A 22,979-nucleotide genomic window follows, 5' to 3' on the forward strand; every position below is an offset into this window, starting at 1 on the left:
GGGGAAAAATGAAATTAAAAATGTCAAGCTTTTTATATGTATTATTTTAAGTTTTTGGTGAATGTATGACTCTAAATTTATAAAGAATCATGCTTGCTGTTGCAAAAGTCTACTGAAAGCAAAACCACAGTTTACAGACGCAGTTATGTAGACTGCTGGAATTTTCCCAATCTTTTCAAACCTCTTTACTTTCAAGATGCTCATAATCTATTCTTCCCTTTATATTCTGTATGTGAAATGAAGGAGAACTCTTTCCTCAGTATTCAGCCTTTTTCAATGGCTAACTTGGGTCTAACTTGGGTCAACAATAAATCAGAAATAGAAGACAAAAATATTTCTTCTAAGTTTCCTCTTTCTAAGCAAGAACTCAAGGACCTACTTTTGCATATGACTCAGAAAATACTAGGATAACCCTTACTGACCAAAGGATCACTTTTACTGTGCTGGGGTCGTTCAGTTTTATTACAACTGAAGAGTTCTGCCAACTTTTCATTTCTACTGTGGAAGGCAGTTGAGAAAATATTCTGAAAAGTCAGTTCAGTGCTTTATACAGTTATTTGTGTTTTGCTGACAAGTGGGTACCGAAAGAAGGTCTCTGTAGCACCTTGTAAAACAACACCTGTAATTTTTATTGTCTTATAATTATGTATAAAAATCAGAGAAAATCTAAAAATCCCTCCAAGCCAACTTTCAACTTTTATATATATATAGGTAATTCCAAAGCATCTACTAAAGTTGTTTATCTTTCTTTTTATTCTGAAAATACATTCAATTAATTGCTAATTTTTTTTTTTTAGATGCTACCTGATGTCATGAAAATAGTTTTCCAGACATTGAATATGGAGAACAATTGGCCACAAAAGAGGCACATGCATTCATTTATATACTTCCATGAGGTGTCTTCACTGCTTCATTTGCATTCTACCAAGTCACTCATTTTTGCCCAGAAAACTACTGCCACTCCAGTAGGTTTTTTTGAAAGCAAAAGTGTTTTCTTTCCTGAAGACCACTCTGATCTCATGCACAGTGTTTTGAAGGAATGGGAGCCATGCAGAATCTCATGTCTGTTGCCACTAGTCCTGGGTGGAAAGTGCTTGAAATTATGTTTGTCCCTACTAGCCCTGATGGCTCCATGTGACAGTGACTAAGCAGCTATCTCTAAGAAAGTTCATTGATAAACTCTCCACCCTGTGGCAGATATTTAAAACTTTTTATTTCCCCCTCCCCACCTATAAGTCTTTAAAAACGAAACAAGCGATAACAGTTAATTGGTATTTTAGTAAGAAGTTAAATTGAATTTTCCATTTATTCATTCACTTCCTTGTGAGAAAGGAGTGTGCATCTGTTGACATTATGGGGTTCAAAAGCTGGTTCTGCCTAACTGCATATTAAACAAACCATGGTGCAGCAGATAAGGAGGGTGTTATTGCTGTGCTATCATACAGGTGAAAGACAGTTTGACTTGCATAATTTGTAACAGCTTTAAAGCAACATTAACAGCTTCAAGAGATACAGGCTGCAAACTAGTCTCTTTTACTGACGAGTTAGAATTACCTTTACTGAAGTAATTTCAAAACTCAATGACATTAGTGGGGCTCCAGTGGATCCTGTTAGTAGCAGCCAGATCCTGTTAGTTGTACTCTTCACCTAGCCTGAGCTCAGTCTATACTCACTGTGCCTTTGCTATTGCAGGTAGAAAATGCTCTAACTGAATTGTTTCCTGACTATTCCCAAGCTGTGTTTATTGGGAAATTCACAGCCACTTTCTGACATGCTTGCCCAAGCTCACCAGAGAGATTTGAATGCATTTGAACAAAAACTGGCTTGCCAACCTACTCTTGAGGAGGAGGACACAAAAGCAAATCAAATTGCACTGCCTGCATTCAGAATATTTTCCTTTTCAAAGCATGAATGGGAATTTTCATAGTGAGAAGTCTGGTGACAAATAATAGAAACAAGCAATAGCTCTCTAAGGCTTATTTTCTTATCTTGAAATGTGTTTCACACCTGTCCTGAAAGTGAGCTCTTTTCACATACATCAATTGCTCCATTAGTTCAATTGCTCCACTAGTTCAACTTGCATATTGTGAAGTAAATGATACAGTGTTTTGCACTTAAGATTATTTGTTGGCTTTTGTTACTTGTGTCATATTTCTAATTTTCTTGTTCTGTAGTTTTTTTGTTCAGCATAAAATTTTATTCCTTCACAAATACCTTTTCAAATACAAAAAAATTTTGAGTTTTTAAGCATTTTCTTGTCTAAAAGAAGTAAAATTTTCCAACTACATAATTTGTTTCTGTTTATGAATGCTCCAGTTAAACTTGAGTAGCTCTGAAATCAGCAGAGTAGTACAAAATCTGTTTTGGCACTCTCCCTATGTCTATAAATCAATCCTAAATGCAATAGCAGCAATTTGCAAAAACAGATAGTTCTGCAAATAACAGTGTATTGTATGTACTTGTGTGGCCAATTTAAATAAATTGCTATTATGAAATATGCCAGATAGTCAACTTTGGAGATTAAAAACACTTTACAGAACAGAAACAACAAGAACACATCTCATTAAGAAAGATTTTGTGCAATGTTCTTTTACAGTGACTATTTGTACTTATTCTTTTCTGCTAAAATAATGATAACCTCAATAAATGTTAATCCTGAGAAGGTTCTCCCAGCTTAAACATCATCCTTGGTTAGTTTCTCTATTCGCTACAAGAGAGGATCCTTTTTTTAAAACTTTGAGGGAGCAGACTTTGTTTCACTTATTCAACAGAAGCTTGGGCTGTTGTCCAAAATTTGGCTCTTTATCTGTTGGGAGGATATAGCTGCTCATCTGAGGTGAAAAAATTTATCATCTCCATGTCTGTTCCTGAATATGTGACTTGAGAGTATAATGAGCTCAATGATAGGTCATATGCTCTTTGTTTTTCACTGAAATAATAAAAATAAGGTTGATCACAGTCCTTTTCTGATGTGTTTTCTTCTTTGTGTTTTTAAGTAACTTTTTTTCATTTAAGATATATTTGCAAGACTAACACATTTATTATAGAGCAAATATATGCTCCTTATGCACCCAACCATTGAATAATAAGGACTGGGGCTCACGTTCTGTTGCTTTTATCAATAAGGATTTTACTATGAGAGGTTACCTTCTATGAGCATGTGTCTATATTATGAAACAGCTGTTGCAAAGTCAGCAGCAAAATCTTTTGGGTGAGGTTGCTTTCATTTCTTCCTGCAGCTCAGAAAAAAAAAATAAAGAAACAGGTACAGAAATTCTTCACCGAAGTTCAAAGTTGCTGGATACTGTTTCTGGAATGGAAGAGCATTACTCCTTTGTGCCTGTCCAAAGCAGCAGCCTGCTCCCAGGCTGTTCACCACCTAAATGAATTTCAGGTAAACCCAGAGAAGAGGTGACTCTGAAACAGATGGTAAATCACCATCTAAACTAGAGTCTGTTCTGAATCAGAGCTGATGCTAAACCTCAAAAGTATTGTTTGTAACTACATTTCAGTTGATTTTACCCATGTCAAGAAAAAACTGGGATTTTACTGTAGCTTAGACAGTTGATTATCAAGATGTGTTTAGCTTGTAGTACTCCATACTTGCTGTAATATGCCTCCTATAAATCTATCTGAAACTTAATATACTTCAAGCTGATTTCTGCTAGCACTGAAATCAAAGCTGGGTACTCATGCAGCACAGATACAGAAAAGAGAGCGAGGCAGGTGGGGAGAATTTGTGTGGCCAAATAAATTTAATTTCATTAAACTCAGACCAACAGGGCTCAGGAATACACGCACTTTTGGAATTACTACGGACACAGCCATGAACTGGCAGATTTCTATCTATGTAAATGTGTGGTGGCACATTTCAAGATTTAAATGATGGAATGAGAATCGAGATGTGCCTGGGCATCACCAGTTGATTAGGAAAAGGGGATGCAGACAAAGCATGTTACCAAAGTTGTCATTCAAAATAAATGCAAGAAGAACGTGGAAAAAAAGAACTATTTAAAAGTCATCTTCTTTACTGTGCTAGTAAAGATGACACCTATTTGTGATGATAATTACTTTACAGGGCAAGTAAAATAAATAATTTTATTTTGAATGGTGCTCCATATTCAGTCACATTTTAGAAAGTTAATCAGATTTACCATCCTTTTTGCCTTTTATTAAAATGTTCAATACCCAACTTACTCAAATTTCCACCTAAGTATTCTGTCCAAAAGTTAAAAAAACCCCACCCAATATGTTTCAATAGTAAGTGGGCTAAAATAGCTTATATTTTTTGATGTTTCCTTATAAATTATTTTATTACATAAGTTGATGTATGTCTTAATGTCTTCAAATATTTTCAGAGCAAAGAAATGAAAAAAAATAAGGAAAAACTGTGACTTTTTTATAGGAGCCAGTTTTCATACAGCGTATCCATGAGCTCTAAGGAAATTGAGGTAGCTGCAGGCACTTAGTTTTTTAGTTTCATTGCTAGTGGAAGATCACTATTAAATTTTATTTAATATTATTTAATATTAAATTATAATATTGTTTATATAATATTATTTAATTTAATTCTCTTAGCTTTATTTTATGGGACATAACTCTGAAACTTTGAGATCATGTCAAGTTCCATCAACAACTCATACACCTTCCAGATCTGCACTGTGCTTCTGCCTGGCAGATGGGAAACCAATAATTCCAAGCTTATTTTATGATGTTTCTGATATTTCTCAGGCAAAGTATTGGTAGGTTTCAGTTGCTTTATTTTTTTATGTGTTTTGATTTTATTTTTACTAGATACATTCATTTGCAGGAATTTTGGGTCCATCAACATTTAGTTTCTTAGCCAGGGACATCCTTTATTTTGTTAAACTTGTGTTATATTTAACTGTGATACAAACAGAAAGGAACAAGCAAATCACTTGCATCTGTGTCTCTAAAATATGCTATCTATATGTTAATTTACATTTGAATTGGAGAATTCACATGCAATTAAACTACTCACTCTACTGCTAAATGGATTGTTAAACTGGTCTATAATTTTTTGTTTCCAAAAGCCTTTGGTTGCCTCTCACAGAATCAGTTACAAATGTTCTAGGAATTCATTGGAAATGCAGCTATAGCACAACTGTAATTGCCTCCCTTGTTTTGCATGTATGTGCTTGCTAGTCCATAGGGCAAAGGCTTCAGTGTCCCATTTTTACAGCCAAGCACAAACAAGTGGAATAACCAGGACATTTGATAGTTACCAGGCAAAGGTAACTAGAGATTAATGTCACTCAGAATTTGGCAGGAAGAATGGTAAAGACAGAAATTTATCCTTGCTACATCATCCACATTTGCCATTTGTGGCATTATTTGTATCAAAATGGGCCTGTTTAGAAGCAAGAGGGGTGTTTTCATAATGGAATCAGAGCAATTGATTGTTTGTTTGTTTCTGAAATTCAAGTAAGCCATCTATATAACTTTCTACAGTTTAATTTAGCTTCACTGAAATCAAGTCTGACACCCTAAATGAGCAGAACTCTGTGTCTTTGTTTTCCAGTATGCAAAATGTTTACTTTTGGAGAGAAGTGAGAGGATAGTGGTTCAGAGGGATTTGGTAACTGTTGTCCTTTCTCTTACATTTGATGAACTTTCACATTCCTCTAAGGCCACAAGTAGAAAGTCTTTAAAAGAAAATAAGATCTTAATCTGATAGCAATCTGTCTCTAGAGTGAGAAATGTTTTGAAAAATAGCATAGACCAAAAATACCATTATTTTGCCAGCCTAATTCTACCTGCTAGCTCTTCAGGCTACTTTACCCCCATCTAAGAACACTGCAGTATTCTGATTTATGTTAAAACTCAATGCATGAAAATACTGGACTTCTTGAAGTGCATTTGGAAGTGTTTGCGCTGATGAAATATGAAATGGAATATGTGCAGATTTAATTTTGCAGCAATGGAGATTGGTTACTGAAGAACTTCTAAATCTTTCTGGCTTAAAATTCTTTGTGCTTTGTAATCACAAACAAAGTACTAACATTCAAGAGATAGTTTTTTAGTTAAAAATACATTTGTGACAGAGAAAACCATATGCAGATAAACAATAAGAAAGGTATTTATTAGAAAATTAATGGCATTTTTCAGTAATATAAAAAAATCCAAAGGGGCTGAATTTGTATTTTATATAAACTGACACAGGCCTTTGGAATTCAGTGGAGATATCCTCATGCTCAGGGGATCCATCTCATTCAGAGAGTTATTACACTCAAACAAAAGTGGAAGTCCCAAGAGACTTCACAAGAATAATATTTCATTTTCCACAATATTATTGTAGTAGGTCATCAGTTTTGACCGTATCATGAGGCTTCTTGTGGGATGTTACTCTCCTTGAATAGACCCTAAAGCAAACAAAGCCTGCTTTTTCAGAAGTGGATATCCAATTTGACAAGAAAATGGAATCGACTCCAATAAAATTAGGAGAGAAAGGGAAAACCTATTACTTGTAGGCTGAGGATTGAAAACTGCTGTGACTGTTCTTCCTGCTTTGATTTTTAAAGGAAGTTTGATTGTTTTTAGGGTTGGCTTTTCTTTGTTGTTGTTTTTGGTTTTCCTTCAGAGTGGGCAAAAAATATACCAACTTGAAAACTTTCTGTATGAAAGATTACTGTAAGAAACACACCATAAAATATTCTTTCTGGTTAAAACGTGATTTATGGTTTTTTGGTGTTGACTATTTTGCAGAGTGGTTTTTCCCCTGTTCTAAATAATGTGGAACATATTTAAGTTTGGTTTTTTTCACTGAATTTTTTTGCCCCATAAAGTCAGTTTCTGCTTCTTCCACAGGCTTCCCGTGTGACTTCCTCAGCTACAGTTCGCCACCTTGTAACACTGAATTAATTTGTTCCATATTTTAGAGGTCTTCTGAGGATAAATCTACATATTCGTGTAAGATGGCAAGATATTAAGGTGATGACTCTCCCCTTTTAGAGAAAAATCTATAAATAAGAAACCCCTGTAAGACTGTAGCATTGTAGCACAATCCATTTTTTACATAAAATGAATTTTGCTCTTTCTTGTTACGCTCTAACAGGTCACTGATTTTTATTATCTTGTTAGATGAAAGAAAGGGCACAATTAGCAAGCACTACTAATGATTCATGATCCAGTCTAGCTTCTAGTAGTGTTAACAGAACCTTTCATTTCTCCTGGAAGCCATTACTGGGTACCCTTATTTTGCAAAGCACATTGCCATCTAAACAAGGAGTTACTTCTTTAGCAACAGTCATGTTTGTCCTAAAAGACTGAAACATATTGCACCAATTTGTGTAATATTTCAGACAAAAGCATAGTGTCAAGAGCATGTAGAACTCTACCTCAAAAGCATTTGCATGGTGAAGACCTTTTTTTCATTGACCAGTGGAGCATGACTCCTTGATGCCATAGAAAAAACCAGTTTCAGGATGGAATAAATCCTGGTTTCAGCAGGGATGAAGCTTGTTAGAAATCTGAGGGAGACCTGAGAAGGGAAAGTGGTTCTTCTGACTTCTCAGTCAGGTAAGTTAAACCACAGTTGGACTCCAATGCCTACACTTGGCTATGAGGTTTCAGTTATTTCTTGAATCATTCCCTAACACCGTATTTATTTATAATGTTAATTATCAATATTTAACAAGTAAATTCAAACTTGAACCCTTTACAGTTATCTGAATGCAAAATGAAAATCTACTTTTAGCTTTCAGAATAATTTGCCTCATTTTCCAGAATAATAAAATTGTGTGGATGGACATGAAAAAAGTTTTGTTTGCAACTACTGTAATGTATTAAGCAGTATCTCAGCATTTCATTGAGGCATGTTGTAAATGCAGTCTGTTGATCTATTTCTTATGTAGTTAATGAAAATATTTTCAATTATTTTACCGCAAATTTTATCGGGCTACTTATATTTAAGGGGGGAAAATGAAGATAATAAAATATTTGTAAAATATTCCAGAAAATGAAAGGTTATATATATATCTTAGAAATTCAGTTTGTGGAACAAATAGAGAGACCAGCAGAGATAATATTGGCTGAAAGAGGTTAATGCTTCATTTTATACTTTGTGGGTGAGTTTCCTCATCCCAAAACAAATTATGCATCATACAACTGTTCCTACAGCATATTCATGTAGGAAAAAACACTCATTTTAAGCAAACAGAAAAGAGGGGGTCAAGAAAAGGAATTAAATGTAACAGTGAGAATTTCTTGAAATAATTCAAATATAAATTGAATTATAATTATGAAGAAAATATTTTGACTTCTCCACTTAAAAAAAAAACAAACCAAAAATAAGTCTAACTTACAAAGAGACAAATCCTGGAGATTAACTTGTATTTATCCATTCATCAAACTTAATCAGTCCAGAGACAGGCATCAGAAGAAACATGACAGGTCATTCTGAAATGAAGGACAACTATTCATGAGTCTATGTGTGTCTGTGTATGCTTAGAACAGCACAAATGTCTATTTTAAATAATTTAGGAGTCAGGTAACTTAAAATTGCTATTAAATGTACTCAACTGCACATGCAATATTTGGTGTTGTAGTTCTTAATCTAACCTAGAGATTTCTGCTTTTAAAAATTAATCATTGAGTGTGCTGGTGGCTCTGATATAATTTATTTTTTTTCTTTCTATTTAAGGAAGGAAATAATATCCTTTCACATCCTTCGAGGCATCTTTCCAATATTCTCAAGGCTTAAATGCTGGCTGTAAGGGATGGGACACAATGTGAATATTAATGTCCTGGTTGAGCTGACAAATGTGCTCTGTCTGGGCCAGGGCCAGACATGAGCATTCAAAAGATGGAACTAGTCCAGGAGGCTGAGATTTTCAGAGAATCTGGGGAAAAGTCTGCAAAAAGTGCTCAGCAGCTTCCTCAGAAAGAAAGTGCTCTAGAAATCTGCAATGTGTGAGTGAAAAAGTGAGTTGTGACAGGACTGGAATGAGTTGAAAGAGTTCGGGATAGTGAAGGGGGACAAGGTTTCCAGTGCATCAGTACATGGACAGAGTAAGAATGACAGTTGAACTAAAGCACAAGATACACTTTACCACAGTTGTTTGCATTAAAATGCTTGCAAATATCGACACATTTCTCCATATTCTAGATATCACTGCTTCAAATATTATTAAAACAGTTCAATTAATCTTTCTTCTCTTAGTTTATTTTCCTATACAACCAAGTCTGCTCCAGTGGAGCATTAACCTGAAGAGGGATTTGGTAGAGAAGACAGCCATCCCATCACAGCTCTCAGTGGCAATGGCAGAGCCAAGACCAGTGGGCTTGTAAGGGGAGCTGTCAAAAGCTCTTTTCTCCTGAATCCATTGGACATCCATATGCATAGAAACCCTTCTTAAACCATAATTTATGCAAAATTCCTGAGGGGTAGGGAACTATGGGATAATCTGGGGGCAGATATGGCTCATTGGACCCTCTAATGAGTACAAATTAGAAATTATGTCCCCAGTGGAAGAGGCAGAGAGGATTTAGGACAGATTACTCCAAAGAAAAGGTGCTCTTGGAACAGACAAGCAATTTAGAAACTTTATCTGAAAGTCACTCAAACCTTTCAGCAACAGGGATAACTTGCTGCCTCTATCATGCTTAGGTCTGAATTCCATCTGTCTACACTCTATTTCAGTGTTTCCAATCTTCATTCCCACTGCTTACTTCCCTCTGGTTATATTAAGGCACAGGAAAATCCACTCACTAGCTTTTACCACCAGGGTACATGTTTGTGAATGCCAGATGACAGAGGTATTCTGATTTAAATTTACAAGAAAAATGCCTGGACTCTGCGAACATTTCAGTCCACCATGTGAAGCTGCTACCCTCATTCCCAAAGCAAGAAAACACGCGCTGATGTTAGGAAAAATAAAAAAAGCTAATGTCTCAGATTAATGAAACTGAAGTGTTTTGCTAAGGAAGATGAATTATAAGGAAGACCAAGCTCCTCCTTCCAAGCAATTGTAAATCTGAAATTAAGAGACTCCAATCGAGGAAGTATGGGGAAAGAAAAAAATAACAGCCTGTGATGGGTTAGTGAGACTCCCTGGGAAGGAAACAGAAATAGGTTAGATCATCTGATGTTTATTCTGCCAATAAGATATTCCATGCCATGCTATGTCAATTCTGATATAAAAGACACAGGAAGGAAGTCAGTGCTCTCTTCTCTTCTGGTAGCTGAGCATTTTGGGCAGCCTGTTCAGAGGAGGAGTGTCAGTTGTGGGGAAGTACCTTTATTTTTAGTTCTGTAATAATAATGGCCAGTCTTCGCGAACGAAGATTTTGGGAAAGGTCTTTTACCTTTCCAGCCTGCGCAATGGATTTTTTAGGTGAGACACAGCCTGCGCTGAACTGAGCCCACCCTTTAATCCTAAGGTTCATCTGCCGGGGCCAAGCAAGCTTGGACAATGGCAGTGAGGTCCTCAGGACGTAGGTTTGTTTAGAGTGACCTTCTCATAGATGGATGGCCTCACAGGGCTAACGGGTTCCATCTGCCCAGGGGACCGAGGAATCGAACCTGGGTCACAGCAGTGAGAGTCCTGCATGCTAACCACTAGGCCACCAGGGGTTTAGTTCTGTACTCATATTACTTATAGTGTTCTCCATTTTGGTGTAAATATAGATAATTTTTCTTAGCAGTTTTGATCTCTGATAGTTTCTTTTTCCTTCCCTCTTTTCCCCCTTTCCCCTCCCCTTTCCTCCAGAGGGAGCTGGGTGCAGGCCCAGTAGATACCTGGTGTTCAGCCAAAGTAAACCATAACACAGCCATTTATTAAAGGATATATGCGTATTGGAAGAACAACAAAAGAACACAAAAACAACTAAACAATAACCCTGTACCCAAAAATCCCCTTCAAAAAGGAAACAGTTCAGCACTTTCTGCCTTTTGGCGCAATTCTCACCACTACCAGCAGGGGGCGCTGTTGGGTCACTGGAGGAGCAGAGCCTGCAGTTGCCCTGTGTTGGCCAGCAGGGGGCGCTGTTGGGCTCTGGCAGTCGCCTCGTGAGGGCCCCGGAGTGTGGGAGGAGCCGAAATGGAGATTCCCCCACACCAAGGAGGGGAAGGGGAGAAGGGGAAAAACGATTTCTTCGCACAGACTCACGCTGTCAGTGGCTGGCTCCAGCCGGGACTCCCCCAAAGGTTCCTTCGCAGAAGGGCCAAGCCTCTCCGATGAAATCTGAGCAAGTCTGGGCTGGGGGCAGAACAGGGCACAGGAGAACGGAGGCGAAATGGGGCCAGACACAGCCAGATGCCTTTACACACACATCCCCTCCCTTAGTCAGGGTAAAAGTGAAGTGTCCGTTGTTTTGGGAGGAGAGGGAAAGAGAACTCATCACCTCCTCCCCCCCAAGTCTTTTGAAGATTATCAGCCTAGAATGTGGATCTGCTAGCTAGTGCCTTTGTGCGTGCCAGTCACCCTAGGCAAACACCCTCCCTCTCCCTCATTCAACATGTTTCTTTTACAGCGATGCAAGGGAAAGAAAAAAAATCTCCTTTGTTTTTTTTAGAACAGCTAGGTAGAATTCAGCTCTTCTCTGAAACATTATACACTCCCTCATATAAACAGTTCTTTCTTCCCAACTTAAAGCTCACCAGAGATTCACTAACTTTTTGTTATGTTTTTGTTCCCTGTAGAAGTCTACATGCAATTTTTTGGCCAACTCTCTGTAGCTGTAAAGTGAGTGGTGTTCCTCTGACAAAATCACAAGGACTATAACAAATGAAGTTTTGACCCTCTTTTCTCAGAAATACCCTTCCTTCTTATTTTTGCAATGCAGTTGCCCTAGAACTTTCCTACATGCTTTATTCTAAAATCCACAAATGCTTGCCACAAAGAAAGTATTTTATTATAATTTTACAGGCAACTAATATTTTCTTTCACTGTTCCATGCTGAGAGCCCCTTCATGTGTCACAGAAGGGGTAGGTTCTCTCTGCTGACACCAAATACAGAATCCTTCTGCTTTTAGCACACGTTAGGATATGCTGTGCTTAATTAGCTAGTGAGGGTAAGCAGCCAACTTCCTATCAGTCTGTCAACCAGCTCTGGGCTGACACACTCAAGATTTCTTTTGGGAGCTGTAGAAGAGGGGCACATATGTGGTTGCAGGTCTTTGGCACTTACCCAGGTGGAAAACGTACAGGCAGTAATGGAGCTGTTACCCAGGAATAGTGAAGATAGAGGCTCACAGTCATAAGGTAAATAGGAGATGTTAAAGTGTGAACCCTGGAGCTCTGATATGTGAGGAGGGCAGTCAAGCTCCATGGTGACTGCACTGGATTTTGTGTGGGAATAATCAATGATCACGTATCCTGGGGCAAAACACTGAAATCATCCATGGTTCTGTATTTGTTCCCTTGCCTTTCTTCTAGGTGTTGAGATAAGTTTCAGTTCAACGAAATGTATCACTAGGGAGTACACATGTAACTTTCAGAGGCAGGTTATCATCTGTTAAAAGTAGATTTCTAGGCCTGACTCTTCTGGGCAAACTACAACTTTTATGTACAGTCCAAATTTTATTTTAGATACCTTGATACGCAGTTTCCAAGGTGACCTTCGACTTACATATTATGGGATCTGTATTCAGAATTTGCCTTATCCCAATCCTCCTAAATATTGGCAAAAACATAAAAGAAAGTGTATGTTCAGTTAGATAAAGATGCATCCTCTGGGATATAGAATCTAGGGAGGCTGATCATAAAGTCTGCAATGGGAAGAAAAGAAGGACCCTTGGAACAGCACAGTATTGAGAAAAATAAAAGTACTTAGTAGTGAGGAGAAGAGAAAAATTGCTAAATGTCCTAGTTAGAACAGCTGGGACCAGTTCATCACTGGATGGGTGTAACCCAAAACTGTGTATTCTATAGCCTTCCATGCCATTTCCCAGAAACTGTTATCAATAGACCATTTACACCCTCTGCCCAGAGCAGCCTGACTCCTCAGGTTATAAACTGGGTGTTAAGAGGCTCCTTAGGCTATAAACTGTGAGATAGGAGGATGCTCCTGTCCTCACACCCATCGTGGAACCCCCCACCCTGAGGGAGATACTGGGCATTCCTGCTGAACTGGAGGATATGTATAATCTTGGAGTCTTGGGACTTTTTTAACCACTCGTAGGATCCAGAGACTGAGACCACCACTCTCAACCAGACAGCAACAGCACTCTCACCAACAGGTTTTTTTCCCTCTCCTTTTACTTTGGACTCAGGGGGCCCAACGAACACCACTCTGTTCATGCCCCAGGGTGCTGGGTTATACATTTGGGGTTTGTGGGTTAAAACCAATTGTTTGTCTGTATAATCGTATTTATTGTATTATTTTATTAAATTGTTATTCTGATTTATAATCTCTCTTTTGAGTTGGGTTCATTTCCCCTGCTGGTTTACCTTTAAACCAGCACACTAATTAAAAAAACCCCATAACTAAAAACAAAAAAACCCAACCAAACAAAAAAACCCAAACCAACCAAACAAAACAAAACAAAAAAAAACAAACCAAAACAAAAAACAGACAAAAACAACAAACAAACAAAAATTGAAAAAAAAACCAAAACCAACCAACCAACCAACCAAAAAACATTTTTCTTTTCTAATGAGTCCACTGGTATTCTGACATAATTTTTGTGAAATAAGGTGAATTGTTGGGAAAATACTTTGTTATGTCCTTGATATTGGTATAACTGTCTTATGATTCACAGGTTGCCAGATCAGTTTATTTCTTAATGCTTTGTTAATACCCAGAAAGACAAAGAAGAAAAGAAGTATTATGCATTGCCACATATAATGTCACAGAAAAATCCTTAAGATGTCAGCAACTACTCTGAAATTACAAGTATTAAAGGAAGAGCTCTTATAATTTTTGAATTATTGGGGCATAAAGGTTTATAATTGCTATTCTGATTTGATGTCTGTCTAGTTAGCCTGTGATTTTTTAATGAAAAGGTTAGCAGCTGCTGTCTTGGGTTACCCAACAAATAGTACTGACAACCTGTGGTGAAAATGTAAGTGATACTTATGACACATAATAAAAAGCACCAGTTGGTGAACCACTGGGAAATATTAAAAATGAAAAAAGTAGGTCGTTATTAGGTGGACAGACTACAGGTAAGTTTAACAGAATACAAATACCGTTTCCAAAAAGTAGCTTTGAATGTCACTAAAGTGTGTATAAAAATGGTTTGAAAAGATAGTGATATTGATCCATGCTGATCTTTATCAAAATGATAGAGTAGCATTTCATTCAGTAGAACTTTCATTACAGCCCACTCAGTGCATTTAATGATGTACAGTATCTTCTACTTATAAGTGATTTCCATAGCAATACTAGAAATCTTTTAATAGGGCATGCTGGAAGAGATAACATCTGCTGTGATACCCAATCTAGTGTATCATTAAAGGTAAAACTTTCCCCTCAACATTTAGCGATGACAAAGGTTCTAACCTTGTAAGCAGGGTTTCACAATGATGAGTGGAATTGCTCTTTCACATGAAGTGCCTTTCCCCAGTGTAATGCTAGAAGGGAATTTATTTAAGTTTGAAACTTAAGCACATGTTCTTTTATTCTTTTGGGAGCATATTCTCAGGCTAGACACAATCTTCTGTGTCATGCTGTTCTGTAAGCAAAGTTTTAAAATAACATCCCTATTGTAAGATTTTAAAGGAACTTCTAAAGGATATTTTTGATACTATTTTATATACATTCTGTTGCTGACAGGGCAATTTAAAGGTCTAAACCAAATGTCAGGTCCTAAACTGTATATTTTGCAACTTACATCACTATATTTTGTCAGAAAGGTGTCCAGATATTAATCATGCTTTTTATTGAGAAGACTAAGTTAAATACTTGCTATATGAGTCAGGAAAAAACTTTGACAAGTACATCTCTTATCTTCGAAATAAGCAACTTAACTGCCAAACTTGTAGATAGCCTAATGTATTTGTATGCATTTTCACCTTTCAACATCAGTCATTATTCATTACAGCAGGGAACCTGGCTCTTAGTGTTTTAAATGGAATAACAGACCCACTGTGCTCTGATACAATTTCATGTATATAATGTGAAAAAGGCACCTGTCTCCTATGACCTAGTTCTGGGTGCAATTCTAACCTCACCTGGGGCTGAGTTAGGATAGCATCTTGAACTAGCTGTTCCTACTCCTAGGCAGTGCCCCAGTAAACAGCAATAAAGTGAGAAAAAGGTGGAGAGTCCTTGCCACCCACTGTCTGACAATTAGGAAGCAAATAATGAACTCTTATGGGGCTCATTGTGGGAAAGTAGTGAAAGAGATGGATATCAATTAGTTCACACTATTTCATTCCGTACCTCTTCTTATAAGTAGTAATTACATACTGGTTGAAATAATACCGTAAAATTAATTTCTGTATTAGCTTTTATGTATTCTCGATTCTATGTATTTTCAAGGAAAAAATATATTTGACTTTGGAAGCTCCAAATTAGTTCACCTTCTACTTAGTTTTTTGTTTGTATTTTACCATGGCAACATGGTTTACAATGGATTTGCCGTTCCATGGTCAAAGGGCTATAGAAAGGCCCTGATAAGCATTCCACATACAATTTTAAAACTAGGTTATTGTGTACATACAATTATGATAAAATCAAGTTATCAGCTTACACAGATGTTTGCATACATCTATGATGAGTTTTTTTCTTTCTCATTTGTACAAAGTCTCTGATTTTATTGTTTATGGAATGCATGTCAACCGATATTTTGTATATGGCAAATTTTCTTTAATGTATTGTTTTAAGCAATTAAATCACTATTCATTGACCATACTTCCTTTTCAAGAGGAAATTTAAACTTCTTTAGCTGTATTTCAATGATATGGATGTACAATTTTAGCAGAAGGATGAGATGCTTCACTATGAGACTAATTTAGGTAAAATTGAGTTAACAAATACATAGTAGCATTTTTGTTTTTTTTTTCGTAATAACTGCATACAAGTGCCAAATACTGGAAAATGCTCTTACACGTTCTGTCTTTTTGATAGTAAAACATATTTTAGGTCCTAAACCAGTTTTTGCTGGAGTTAGCACCTTTTCCTTGTCTTCAAAGAGTGTTGGCATGTGGTATAGACTTGTATTTTGAATAATATTTTCCAATGATTTGGTATAGTATTTGTTCTGTTAATATTAGGTAATTTCACACTTGGGCAATGCATAGTTATCCATCACCTTTCCCCATGTATTTTATTTTTGGGAAAAAATGGTTCATTTCCTTTTGTTACTGGGCACAGCACACTGTCACTCCAGTTTTAGAACTGAAGGAATATTAATAGATTTTGCACTGCCAATTTCTTTTTATCTGTTTATAGAATAATTTTGTATTCCTAGGATTGTTCTCATGGCCTGAATGAGTTGCAGATGTGTGCTCAGTATCAGTGTATCAGTATATCAGTTTCACTGAGGTGGAGAAAATGTCAATAATTCTGATTATAAGACTCAAGGGAATATGGAATGTGTCAAAGTATATTACGTATATGGGTTAGAATACGGTTTGGAGTAAACATTTAAGGGATAAGAGAAAAAATGAGGAAAATGTAGGTAAATTATTTTAAGTACTTAAAAAAATATTTTTATATACATGTGTATAGCTTGGAACAGTCATTGGAAATACTATATTCCACTTTAAAAAAAATCTTATTATAAGATATGTGTCAAGAGGTAAATGGATACTTTCACAGAGATAGTTCTAAAATAAAACCCCTCTTATTAGCAAAATGAGTCAGTTTTGTATGAGAAAATCAGCCTCCCACAGTTCATGTTATAATAGCCCTAAAAGGTGCTCTGCGACTGTCTTAGCAGTGATGGCAACAAGCCAATAATCTTCTATTAATTCCTTTTTCAAATTTGACATAATATACAATATTTAGCATCAAAATAATTTACAAAATACATCTGATACAAGATGAATGGGACATGATTTCACCATGGCGTCATCAAGAAGCTAATCACACCAACACTTAAGTACACATAATTCTAATTACATGAGTAGACCCAATTAAGTTACCTGGATTAGTCACATCCATAGAATTAGAGTGATGCAAAAACAGTTTTTCTAAAATGGAGCTAAAATTTAATGTTGTTTCTTGTAAATTTAGGCAAGCATTTTATCAAGAGAACACCATTTTGTAAAAGATAAAAACTGGTCTCTCCATTGTCTATAGCAATATGATTTTATATCTCTTCACTGTGTTTTAGAACAACAGCTACCTCTATTAGTTTGTCAAAGAAACATCGCCTTGCGGTTTCTCCTTCAACTGCCAAACATCCTTGATAATTAGGGTAAGGAGTAATCAATTTACTTTGTGTATGTGTAATATGTATAAAGTAAAATGTGATATGAATTTAAAACAACAAAAGACATATCCTCACTATCCGATTTAAGTCTTGACCCATTAATACCTAATTCAGCTGAATTTTATATCAAAATGACTGCAAAAGCTTACAAAGACTGCACATTCCTTAGACTGAGTAAAACTACTTTAAAGAGTGTCTTGGGAAAAAGTGTAGCAGAGCTGATAGCATTAGACAACTTTCTTTCAGGACTTTCTTCCAATCTTGCCTGTAAAAATCATACCACATCCTGATGCATGCAAAATTATATTTTAAACCTCCTTTTATTCCTTTAATCAAATAATCTGTCCCCCGAAAACTGCAAGTCTGTGATCGCACATCATTCCTCTCAGAGGTGTTATGAAACTTGCTCCAGATCTCAAGGATTGCTAGAACATTCCAAGTTTGCTAGAAATTCCAAGTTTGCTAAGCACACCAGAGTCTTCAGCTGATCCACAGTAGCAGTATAGGCTAGGCAATTGTGTTATCTCTACTTTCACAGTAGGAGAGAAATTAAACAACTTGTCTAAGGCCATGCAACCAACCATTTCAAAGGCTTGATCATCTTCAAAAGCAATTTTTCTGGTTTAATAGATCTTCCCAATTAATTTGGAAGCTGAAAATTTTCCATCTCAAATCAGAAAACTTTTGAAATGGTATCTTTTAAGAAAAGCTAAAGGGAAGCATCCGTGGCTGATGACTCATCTGCCAAAAGCAGAGAGGAGGTAGAGTTTCTAGCCCTCATCTCTTCGGCCAAATGCCCCTAAACCCTTGTTATTTAGAAGACATTTCTCATCTTTCAGTTTGAAAATTCAGCTGGAGTTTGAGAAAAATTCAACTGACCTGTTGCAATGAAAACCATATTATTTTATGAAAAACTCAATTTCAAGAACTCATCAATGTCAGTGAAAAATTGGTGGTGTCAATGCCTTGCATTATTAATGCCTCTTTCTTATAAGCACAGTCTCATTGGGATTTGTTTATGCTAAGCAATGGCCAATACCAGTTTCTGGCTGAAACAACTTTTTTCTTCTCCTATAGAGGTCTAGGGCTCACATACATGTGGATCTGCTGTGCCAACAGAACAGCATGTGAGTTCTGTAAAAACACAAATCTGGGCAACACAACCATTAACAAATCAACTGCCTGTAAAATGTTTTTGGAAGGACTGTCAACACTGAAACACGTGCTGCACTCAGACCTGCCAGCTCCAGGAACATGAGTGGTAAGCTGTGGCTTTTGGAGTTCAAACAACCAGTTTGAGAAGTGATCTACTGCCCTAGCACTTCTGGCAAAGACCTGTTGCATTTGAGAGAATCTGGCAGCCCAGGCTGTAGATAATTGGAAATACTGGACAAATAGATGTTATGTATAGCAGGTTTGACACCGGAAAAGTTGAACCTGTTGCTGTTGGTTCTGCCAGCTTTGGCAGAGCTGTGTACGGTACATTTCCAGTGTAGACTGTACATTTCCAAAGTCTGCGTATGTTCTAGTTTTTAAGAAGAATGGCTGTCATCTGCAGAACAGATGCCTAGGAATATTTGTGTATGTAGGGGAGGGTTAGCAGTGCTCACATTTAGAGGAATTTGCCACAAAAGAGACAGTGAGAAGAGCCTCTGAGTTGGAAAACCATGTTCAATTACTGGCATGAAGAGGCTTCAGCAACAGATTGAGAGAGCGGAGCAGATTGTTTGTAAAGAGTTCCAAAGTAATAAAGATTTGAAAACAATATACTCTTTACCCTAATATAATATGAACGATTCACTATAATTAAGTGTAAATTTTATTTGAAATGATAAAATGGTAAGAATCTTAAGACACTATTAATTTACAAAAGGACCATTTTTAGAAACATTGAGTATATCTGACCTTCATCCACTGCATGCTGCTTCTTTTAATTTTGTTACAAAAACCTGTTAGGGTAACTCAAATGTAAACCACATTGCTGGTCACTTCAAATAGACTTCAAATTGAGAGTGTGGATCTGTTTCAACAGAAATGAGAGGTAGAGTTTAATCAAAACCTCATCAAAGATCTGCAGAACCTGGTACAATGTACCACTAAACTGCTGTTGTAATATTATGGCAAGTTCTTTTCCAGATGCTATTACAAAACTCAAAATTGAGTTTTCAGTAGAACTGGATCAATTTTTACATGCATCTGTGCTGTATTATTCATAGGATCCATCAAATCTTGAAAAACTCATCAGGTCAGTATGCTACAGGCAATTGCCCAATATAGGCCAAGGTGATGGCACAGTATGTAAGTCCAAAGATCTCTTTGGTAGCTACTGCTTTGAGAAGAATTTATGACCTATTATCCAGTTGTTTGTGGCAGAGGAAATTGCAGGTCATGTTGCTCATATTTGAACAAAATACTCAGATTTCACTGAACATTCTTTGGTGTTGATAGGTCAATTATAGTGTAAAAGTGGTACTGATAGTCTTCTTTCTAGATATAAGACAATGCCAAATGCCTTCCAACCAACAAAGAGTGTATGACAGTAACAAATACTGAAAGCAGATAAAAATACTTGCTTTAACTTTGCACGTCAAGTGGTGTTAAAATTCCAGTGATGTGTTTTGTCAACATACTTCTACCTGCAGTCCTGGGATGCTTAGAAAAGAATTATCACCATCTGGAGCGTTACAGAAGTATGAAGCTGTTATCTGTTGTTTTCACCAAAACTTCAAATGAAATGGTGGCAGCAGAATCCATTTAATCAAATGTATCACTGAGTTTGTATTTTTGGTAGCAGCAGATGGGTGGCAGTCTGGAAGACTTACCTAGAAAAGAATCAGGGTAGTTCTGAATATTTTCTTGGCATTTAAGCATATGCTGGAAGTGAGTGAGTTACCACACTTTACCAAGTTACTGCTCATTAGTAGAAACTGTGGTAACTGATCATGTGCAGATTTAGTCCATCCAATTGCAAAGTGTCAAACACATTAGATTTTGGTGCTCATATTATGAGTAGCTTTAAAGATGTTAAAGTTGATCTGAAGGAATGGTTTTCATGATGTAAGTGGAATACACTAAGAGCAGTCTGGTTATCAGATTTATAATACTTTAAATAATAGCAGATATAATACATTTACATTCAGTGTTGATCCATGCATTGCTACTGAGGAAGGCTATGGTGAGCTATTAGAGACAAAAATTCTCCTCTCTCCTTTGACATTAAATTATTGCTTGGAATCTAAAGTTACTTAGTTTTTTCTGTCTTTTTTTTCTTTCTTAAAAATTAGAGTACAGGAAGGATTTTCTAAAGCTTTCAGGATTGTCTTAACAATACTTTCTTTTAAGTAGGTAATTCCATTTCTGAAAGACTTGTTTTTAGATGCCTTAGTGTAAAACTAGACAAGTGCAAAATAATTACAGTTTGAAAACTGAGATAGGAACAACTACACTATTTTTTTAGTAAGGTAACTAACTTTTCAATCTGTACAGATTTATTAACAAAAACATTGTAAGAATTTTGAAAGCTGTTATTAAAAACATTTGTACCAGCACAAATTTTGATTTTTTTCTGTTCAAGAAATATAAGTTCCCTTCTGTTTCCACGAACCCCCTCTGACTTTCATACCTCCATGCATGCTTTGTGCAGTGAATACCAAAGCCAGAAATCTGACAAAAATCTGCTTTCTTTGTTGCATATTCTGACTGCAAAGCAATGTGTAGGACAAAACTCTGACACCACCACCAGCAGTGGTGCCTTATACCTGACTTTCTTAAAGCCTCAGAGGAGACTCAGAAACATGGTGATAATTCAGAAATGAGCCCTACCATTGCAAATTCAGTCTCATCTCTGTCTTCTTCCTTTCTGCCTTCCTCTCTTCACCCTTCCCTCTTCTTTCCTTCCTTTCCCTCTCCTTCCTCCTCTCCCTTCCCTCCCAAGTGCACCCCAAAAATGCCTCTGCTGATGCTATCAATCACAATGACCATCAAGAGGTTGTTACACAGTTCTTTTCAATTGCCACTTATACTCTAAAACCAAAACTACTCTGTGGTGCAGCTATTAGTGACAGTCTTTTGTGATTTTTTTTATACAGCTGGTGACTCTGGTACCATCCTGTTCTTGTATTTTGGAGGCCTCTATTACGAACTTCTGAGATCTGTGGGTTTGTGGGTTTCTACTTTTTGGCAGTGTCAAAACAGCAGCATGGTTAATCAGGTTATGTTAAATAGTCAGACTTTGAAACCAGGTGGTGTTCAAGGACTCAGAAAGCTTTACTTCCGTGTGCAGTCCTTAAATTTTGTAGCCTGTCTGCAAGGTTCTTGGAAATCTTTGTGAAGGGTTTGTTAAAGTACACTTTGTGAAGGTGTACTTAGATGAAAAATCAAACCCTTCAGGGGTTTATGACAATTTCTTAAGTCCATGTGATTAATTTGTCCTCAATGTCTTTTAAAAAAATAATAATTCTTGAAAATTTAGGTTTAGAATTGAAAATTGGACCCTTCTAGAGTAGATATAATAATAAGGGGGAAAAATTGTAGTCAAAAAAATAGCAACATAGGTCATATTCTTAAATTTGAAAACATTCTATTTGTGATATAATTTCCAGTTCTACATCAAATACTTATTTTTACTTGTGTCAGTAGTCCTACACCTCCATTAGTAAGACTAACATTTAAGAGTACTTATGAGCACGCAAACTTTGATAACCTTGTGACTATAATTGTTCAACTACTATAATCACTCTTTTTTACATATAAAGGTTATAAAACTTGTTCTCTGTGACTTTACTTTTTCTTTTCTTACATTCATACCTGAAGCTGTGATAATACCTCTGTTGCTTGTCAGGAATTATTCTACTAAAAATTTCAGCAAATTAGGATCTTCCAATGGAGACAACTTTTGCAGTAAAGTGCTGATTTTGGTGAATGTTTCAGAAAGAAAAATAATTATTAGGACTCTTCTAAATATTTCATTAAAGTGGTCCTTTCTTACAGATGGTTCTATGAGTCCTTCACCTGAATCTTGAGCTTGCATTTGTTAAAAAAAAAGTAAATTAAACCGTCAAGTACAAACTAAGATCAAGATTTCCATGAAGTACTGCACCATTTCTCTGGAAGGTTTCCAAGAGAAGAAAAATGTTGGTCCATGGCTGAGAAAAATATGCAGGAGGAAAAAACCCCAAGAGAAATAGAGAAAACCTATGGAGGAATGACTGGATTCACTAAAGCTAAAATGAAATAAGGCTTCTGGCATGTCAAACTAGGAAACCTTTGGATCTAATCATTAAAATAAAAACTGCTTGAAAGTCAGCAACTGTTTCATTCTCCAGGGGTATGTTAATTTAAAAAAAAAATAAAAATTATGTATAACAACAAAAGATAGAGCCAAAATCAATAAATTTCTTGTGGTGAATACTTAACAGCCACAGAGAAATAAAAATAAAAGATCAAATGAACATGTACTTCTGCACAAATATCAGAATCCAGAAATAATGGAATTAACTGAAAAGCCTGGTTTTAGATAAAGCTGATGTTACATTGGACATGCAAAGAATTTGGTGAAAAATAAATTATAATCTCTGAAATCACGTAAATATTGTGGAGTAAAACACTTATAAATACTGAAGTAGACTGTGGGGAG

At 36.4% G+C, this 22,979-nt stretch overlaps 1 long non-coding RNA gene across 1 annotated transcript; it reads left to right on the forward strand.

Moving 5' to 3' along the window:
• Nucleotides 1-11,999: 11,999 nt before the first annotated feature.
• On the forward strand, nucleotides 12,000-22,576 carry LOC113973955. The gene is made up of 4 exons (XR_003536387.1): nucleotides 12,000-12,224; nucleotides 17,246-17,329; nucleotides 21,433-21,497; nucleotides 22,334-22,576. It is a non-coding gene; the product is annotated as an uncharacterized LOC113973955 (long non-coding RNA).
• Nucleotides 22,577-22,979: the final 403 nt, after the last annotated feature.

The sequence above is a fragment of the Neopelma chrysocephalum genome, unplaced genomic scaffold (assembly GCF_003984885.1).
Source record: "Neopelma chrysocephalum unplaced genomic scaffold, ASM398488v2 Primary Assembly neopelma1_108, whole genome shotgun sequence".
In the NCBI taxonomy this organism is placed as follows: domain Eukaryota; kingdom Metazoa; phylum Chordata; class Aves; order Passeriformes; family Pipridae; genus Neopelma; species Neopelma chrysocephalum.